Source organism: Suricata suricatta, chromosome 4 (assembly GCF_006229205.1).
Source record: "Suricata suricatta isolate VVHF042 chromosome 4, meerkat_22Aug2017_6uvM2_HiC, whole genome shotgun sequence".
NCBI classification, from domain to species: Eukaryota; Metazoa; Chordata; class Mammalia; order Carnivora; family Herpestidae; genus Suricata; species Suricata suricatta.
Genome location: NC_043703.1, coordinates 69,644,084 through 69,651,151, shown reverse-complemented (window position 1 = coordinate 69,651,151; position 7,068 = coordinate 69,644,084).

The window sequence follows — 7,068 nt, the reverse complement described above, 5'->3', positions numbered from 1 at the left end:
GTGGGTTTGAGCCCCATGACAGGCTCTGTGCTGACAGCTTGGAACCTGGAGCTTGCTTTAGATTCTGTGTCTTCCTCTCTCTCTGTCCTTCCCCTACTTGTGCTCTGTCTCTCAAAAAAAATAAATAAATAAATAAAATTTTTTTAAAGAAGGACTTTAAAGATCAAATTAGTCCAACCACCCCCAAAATTCACTTCTCTTTGCCAGCCTGACTGCTATCTGTGTCTGAGTCTGTCCAGTCGGGGAGTCACTAGCCTTCAGGGGGCCTGTCCATCTTTACGGAGTTCTAAGTATTTAAAAGTGTTTTTATTGATCAGAATTCAATCTGGTGTGGCTCCCCCCGCCACTCCCCCCATGTCTCTTATTTGCCTCCTCTTGGAACCTAAAGCATTCAGAGTCTGGTATTTTTGTGAGTCCCACCCTACCTCTGGACTAAATGCAAGGCCTAGAAGAGGCAATGAAACATGCACCAATTTTTTTAATGTTTATTAGTTTATTTTTGAGAGAGAGAGAGAGAGAGAGAGAGAATTCAAGTGGTAGAGGGCATAGAGAGGGGGAGAGAGAGAATCCCAAGCAGACTCCGCACTGTCAACGCAGAGCTCAAGCAGGGTTCGAACCCACGAACCATGAGATCATAACCTGAGCTGAAGTCAAGAGCTGGACACTTACCTGACTGAGCCACCCAGGCACCCCAAACATGTACCGATTTAACTACAAGCCCTCCAGATGCCTATGCGTTTTCCTGCTGATGACGATATCATCACCGGAGTCATCCCTTGTCTCTGCCACGCTAACATTTTGTAAGCCTGGGCAGAGGGTACAACACAGGAGAGAATTCTCTCTGCCTTCCTGGCCTGCCAGGTCCACACACGGCGTTGTTAGGCTCACGGCTTTTGGCTGCGCTCCCTGAAGATTTCTTCCTGTGTGGCCACAAGCTGAGAGTCTACCCAACCCATGATTCACAGCCAGCAAAGGGTTGATAATACTCCCTGAGGGCTTCTGTGCGGCACTCCAGCTCAAGAACTCTTTGTCAAGGTCAAGGTCTTGACAGTTTATGTTCTCAAAGCCAAATCAGAATGCTGAAGGCTTCCAGATCTTTTCTGGGCAGCGAGGCTGAGTGACCGGCGTTTCCACAGGGGTCACAGCCAGCTGTCAGGCGAGTGGAGAAGCACAGCCAGGTGGAAGGACACAGAATTACGGGGAGGAGGAAGGTCATCATCAAGTAGACCATATCTTAAGTAAGTCAGTAATTGGTCCCATTTATTAATTACTGGGTGCCAGTCCCCATGCTAAGCATCTCCTGTATGTTATTTCATTAAATTGCAATTAATCTTCACTAGAACCTTTAAGGGAGCTATTGTCATTCTATTTTACTGAGAGGAATTGGAGGCACAGGGAGGTGGAGTCATTAGTAAAGGTCATATCATTAGTAAATGGCTGATGCAGGATTTAAACCTAGATTCTCGAAATTGAGACTCCGAACTACCACCCCATTTGGCTCCTTCCTGTGCAGACACTCCCTGCGCCTCTCCCTCCTCCCATCCCCTGGGAACTGCAGCTCGGAAGCCCCTACACATTTAGCAGGTGGTATTTCCCACCCCCACCCTGAGTATCAGATGCTGCCACAGGCTGGGACTCAGTGTGTGGAGCAAAACGCTGAGTCAGATGGCAGGGCTAATTCATTCCCCTTCTCGACACTTCACCCTCTCCGGGACCAAGTGGCCCTTGCTCACAAGGGACAAGAGATCTCAGTGAGTACTCAAATTGCATCTGGAACCTCTAGGTATTTTAAGGGCCTCCAGTACCAATGCTTCCGGAGGCTTCCTCCAAGCAGAGCATGAATGTGCTGGGAATTACAGCAAGGCTGACCCAGCAGAAGTCCCACAGCACAGTAAAGCTGCTTCCTGAGTGTGGATGACCGGACACTGGGGCCCAGAGGGAGGCCAGCCCATCTGGGGCAGCTGCTAGACCTCGCTCACCCGAGGGCAAGCCTGGATGGAGGAGTCAGCCAGCGCTCATGGCCATCCTGCTCTCGCCCTCGTGACCAAGTCTTCGGCACCATCCTCGATTGCCAACAAAGCAGAGCCTGAACGCCCTAGCACAGCAAACATGACCTTTCCCAACACCCTTTACTGGCTTTATTTCCTATCTGACTCCTACACCTCCTGTCCCTCCTTGTACATCAAACCCTTTACTACCCAAATTCTTCCAAGATGTGGGCCTTAGCACATGCTGCTCCCCTTCTTAACTTATGAACACCTTCTAAGACACAGCACAAATGCCCCTCTTCTCCAGAACATTCCCTGGTACCTGAGTAATACTTCTTATTATGCTCACATGGTCAATTATTCAAATATCTCCTCATTCTACCAATGGATGGGCTAGACTCTTACTATACATTTATAGAGGTCTTCCCTGTTAGACCCCAAACGTCTCAAGGTTGCAATTGTCATAATAATGACAATGACAACAATAAGTAGTTGCATCAGATATGCCACGTGGCTTGTAGAACATCCTCATGGTTACTGGTAAAGCAGCACTGTGTCCACCCAACAGATTGGTCAGGCTCCCTCCGCGTCTCGCTTGGCTACCACTGTTGTTTCCATCTGAGAGTGTCTAAGTCCATACCACTTGTTGACGGTCCTCATTAATCCTTCAGTTGTCACTTTCCTTCTTTCTACTTATTCTCCTTTTTTCTCCACGCTCTTCACAAAGCTGTAGTTTTTCTCTCAAGATCTGTTTGATCACTCTTCCAAAGTTTGATTACTAATTCCATGTCTCCTGGACAACTTATACACCATCTATCAGCCATTTTTAATGGCTTAAAACTTTGACACCTCTGATTACATAAATCTAGAAGTGAATACAATTCTTCCGAAGAATCACTAAGAGGTATTATATATTGGTAGCGAACTGTTACGTATCATTGAATGTGATCACCGATTCTGGAATATTAGTATGTAGCCTGGCTGTAGCAGCTCACCCTCGGCCGGTCCTTAGGGAGACAGCCTGAATATCTTCAGTACAGTCGGTATCGAATTCCACAGACAGATGTAGGTACAGTGCACGGTGTGGTGATAACACTGACGCGTCCTCACCACGAGCTGCCGGCCTTCACCTGAGACCTTCCTATGCACAACAGCAGAGGGGCCTCACAGTGACCCTTGCAGAAGCTGTTGGGACCGGAAAGCCGGAAAGGCCATCCGCACACTCACCCTGGAGCCTGGCATGGCATGTCTTCGACAGACCCTTCCCTGTAAACCTAGGAAGAATTAATGATTGAGGGGAATAAATGAATGCATGACAGCCCTACCCATGTCATCAAGACTTGTACACCTCGGGGACTGATGGAGATATGGCTGCCACTGGGATGTAGGTGGTGGTGACAGTGGTGCTGGTGCTGACAGTAGATAATAGAAATCATGGCGTCTGGGACCCAGAGTAATATGACCCTTCCCAGACCCCGAAAACCCGATCTCTAAAGCAGGCCTCCAAGAAAATCTACAGGCACGTGGGAAGATGAAGCTAAAATCTTACTTATTTTAAGAATATGAACTCGGGCTCTTATTTAATATATACACATTTGATATGTAGGTTGATAGAATATTTATGGGTGCACATATACACCTTAAAATAAACCTGTGTATGTTAGGGGATATGTGCTCAGTCATTTTTCTTTTCTTTTGTTTATAGAGAGAGCAACCACAAGCAAGGGAGAGGGGCAGAGGGACAGAGAGAAAGAGAACCCTAAGCAGGCTCCATGCCTGGGGTCATGGCCTGAGCCAAAATCAAGAGTTGCATGCTCAACCGGCTGAGCCTCCCATGCGTCCCCAGAAATTGTTAATGATATGGAATCATACTCAGTATAGTTTGGAGATCACTGACTTGGGAGGGGCGGCCAATCTGATTTACATGGGGGGACGGGGGAGGAGGCAGGGGCCTGAGAGAAGGCTCCAATTCCCCTGAAATGGTCACAGACTACCTTGCAGCAGAGTGGGATAAAGGGTCACTCCAGAAAAGAAGTATCTCTTTAAGAGCCCCAATAGCCTACAACAATCCGGAAACGATTCTAGATTTTTGGGCCAACAGAAACCCAATCCTCTTGTGTGTAGGCATCTCTGACACCCAGAACTGATAGCAGGGAGACGTTATTAATAGAAATTGCTCAGCAAGTACTGTGGCGACTACTGCCTTTTCTAACGCTACACTGGATTCCCATTACCTCGATTTTACAAAAGTGTAATAGGTTCAGAGAAGCTAAAGAAATGGCTGTAGTCCCAGCTGGTAACTACTCAAGCCAAACTCCAACCAAGGCCCGTCTCGGACTCCAGAGCCCACACTCTTTCCACCATTGTGCCCTGATGTTGCCTGAGCCGGCTCATGCGAAGGAGACCCTCTCCCTCCACTGCCGTGACTGCCCCTCCTTCCACCCCAGGGCCAGACTGCTCTGTTTGCAGAAGCAACTTTGCAGGAGCACTCGAGTGGCTCAGTCATGATCTCATAGTTCGTGAGTTTGAGCCCCGCATTGGGCTCTCTGCTGTCAGCACAGAGCCCGCTTCATGAGCCCACTTTGGATTATCTGTACTGCACACCCCACCCCACCCCGCCCTGCCCTTCCCCCGCTCTCTTTCTGTCTCAAAAACATTAAAAGAAAAAAAAAAAAAGAAGAAGAAGAAGCATCTTCACAGAGTCGTATAAGTACCACGCGCTAACCGATTGCGCCACTGGAGCTTCGCATCTTCACAGAGTCAAACTGAGGCTTTCCTCAGGTCAGCTTGGCACACGTTCTGGGTGCCCACTGAAGTGCAAGTTGTTTAACATGACCAGGATAAAATCCAGACATTAAAAACCTTCATCTGAGTTCTGACAGTGACCTTGAGGAGTAATTCCACGTTCACCACAGCCTCAAAGCCTTGGGGGCTGTGCCCACCATGTGGACCCAAATTGGAAGAGCAGACTTTTATCAGAAAACTAAAACTTAACCAAACAGCCACGAACAGGCATGCACACGCTTTCCTTCAAATACTAGTTGTCAAATAAGCACACTGACTTGCCTGTTGGAGAAGAAAGATGGCGTCCTCAAAGGATAACTTGTTTCTCTGTTACATAAAATAAATGCTCCGATCTAAAAATTCATGGTTTTGATATGATATGGTTATGATAATTTCCTATTTCTTCACCGATAATGGTTCACCTCTTTCTTATCTTGAGATGAAATTTTATCCAACACATAATAACTTTCAACCGGCATGCACAACACCAAGAGTTGGAATTAATTGGCAGGACTGGGGAAGTAAGGCACTAGGAAAGAAAATGAATAAAAACAAGGGGAGATGAAAACCAGATTTTTTTTTGATGTCTACTCTTGAGAGAGAAAGAGAGAGAACGAGTTGGGGAGGGGTAGAGAAAGAGAGACACAGATTTTGAGGCACGCTCCAGGCTCTGAGCTGTCAGCACAGAGCCTCGACGCCGGCGACGCGGGGCTTGAACTCACAAACCACGAGGTCGAATTCATAAACCGTGAGATCATGACACGAGCTGAAGTCAGATGCTTAACCAACTGAGCCACCCAGGCGTCCCAGGAGCGTTTAAACCCTAAAGACTTGCACACCATCTGTACCAGGATCTCCCGGTTAGGGCAGCCCGTGTGCGGCATTACCAGATATGGCCGGCAGAGGGCGGCTCCTCCTTGTTGAAGGCAGCCAGCCTCGTACCTGGAGCTATTTTCCCAGAGAAGGCAGACTTAAAGGCAGCTTGCCAAGGCAGAGATCTTCCCACCACGAATTGCAAATAAGTCTCCTCCTAGCCTTTGCCTCTGCTGAAAGGGCAAGTGAAGAAACAAACCCCTTGCTAAGCGCCCTGGCACACGTATTCATTCATTCAGCTCTTGTGGAGTGCTCCCAGAGGTTGGGGGGAGGGGCTGAAAGATAATGAGACTCATCCCTGCTCTCAAGGAGCTGGGTGTTTGCGGGGAGAGGTTCATGGACGTAGCGAGGGGAGCCCGGAAGCCGGTCAGACGGAAGAGTCAAGGGCACTTTGACGGTGTGCATATCCATTCGCTCCCAGGGTGAACAGTGCCTTGGGTAAGACCCTAGCGGTCCTCTTCCCAGGACCCCCCCAACAGTCTCCCCACCCACCCCTTCCCCCAGATTTCTGTTCTTCCCTCCACCCCAAAGTCTGCTGCCACCACAACCGATATTCAAATAGAGTCAGTGGGTGGGGAGATTGCAGTTACCCTTGTCCTTCTCTCCTGTCCTGTGCCTTCCTGGGTGTTTGCCTTAATTCCACCTCTCTTCGTTGACCACCTGGAGCTGGCCGGCTGTCACCAGGCCAGCCCGCAGCCTGGCTTCCGCGTGTGCGCCTCAACCCACCAGGGCCTCCCGTGTGTCCCCAGAGTCTCTGGGGGTCCCTGCCTCTGGTGGCTGCCTGGGCTGAGCGCGCCACTTCTTTTCATTTTCTCAGGCTTTGCACAGGTCCTGGTTAAGGCACATGGCCTCGGGGGTCCCCAGGCCCACATTCGTCTCTTTCATCTTCGCTCTGGAGCAGAAAGTCAGACTCACGCACCGTTTAATCAGGACCGTCTGCACATCCTCCCTGGCTCGCTCCAGGGGTAGAGTAGCAAGGGCTTTCCTTCTGAAGAGAGCCAGCCAGCCCCTGACTGGCTGCCTTCCTCTTCGACCCTGCTGATGCAGTACCGAACCCAAACAGGCGTGACCCCAGCCTGCGCCGCCGGCCGGGTGCTCTGGCCCCAGCACCTGCGCTCCGCGCCTCCGGAGTCCTCCCGCCCCGAGGGTGCCCTCCCCATCGCAGGGCCGGGGGTCCGAGTCCAGAAGGGGTCCCTGGAAAACTGGGACTGTTGTAACCATTCAGGATCATCGGCTTCCTTGAATCACCTGAATCTGAGGGACGTGGTTGTGTGCAGACCTTTTCTGGCCCCCAGTCCGGGCTTGTCTTACCATACTGTCCCCTCCATGGTGGATGTTTATTCAATATTTTAGGTTGACTTGTCCTCTTAAAAAAAAGAAACCCGGACGAGTGAGAGAAAATAGGAAATACCAGGGTTGTTAT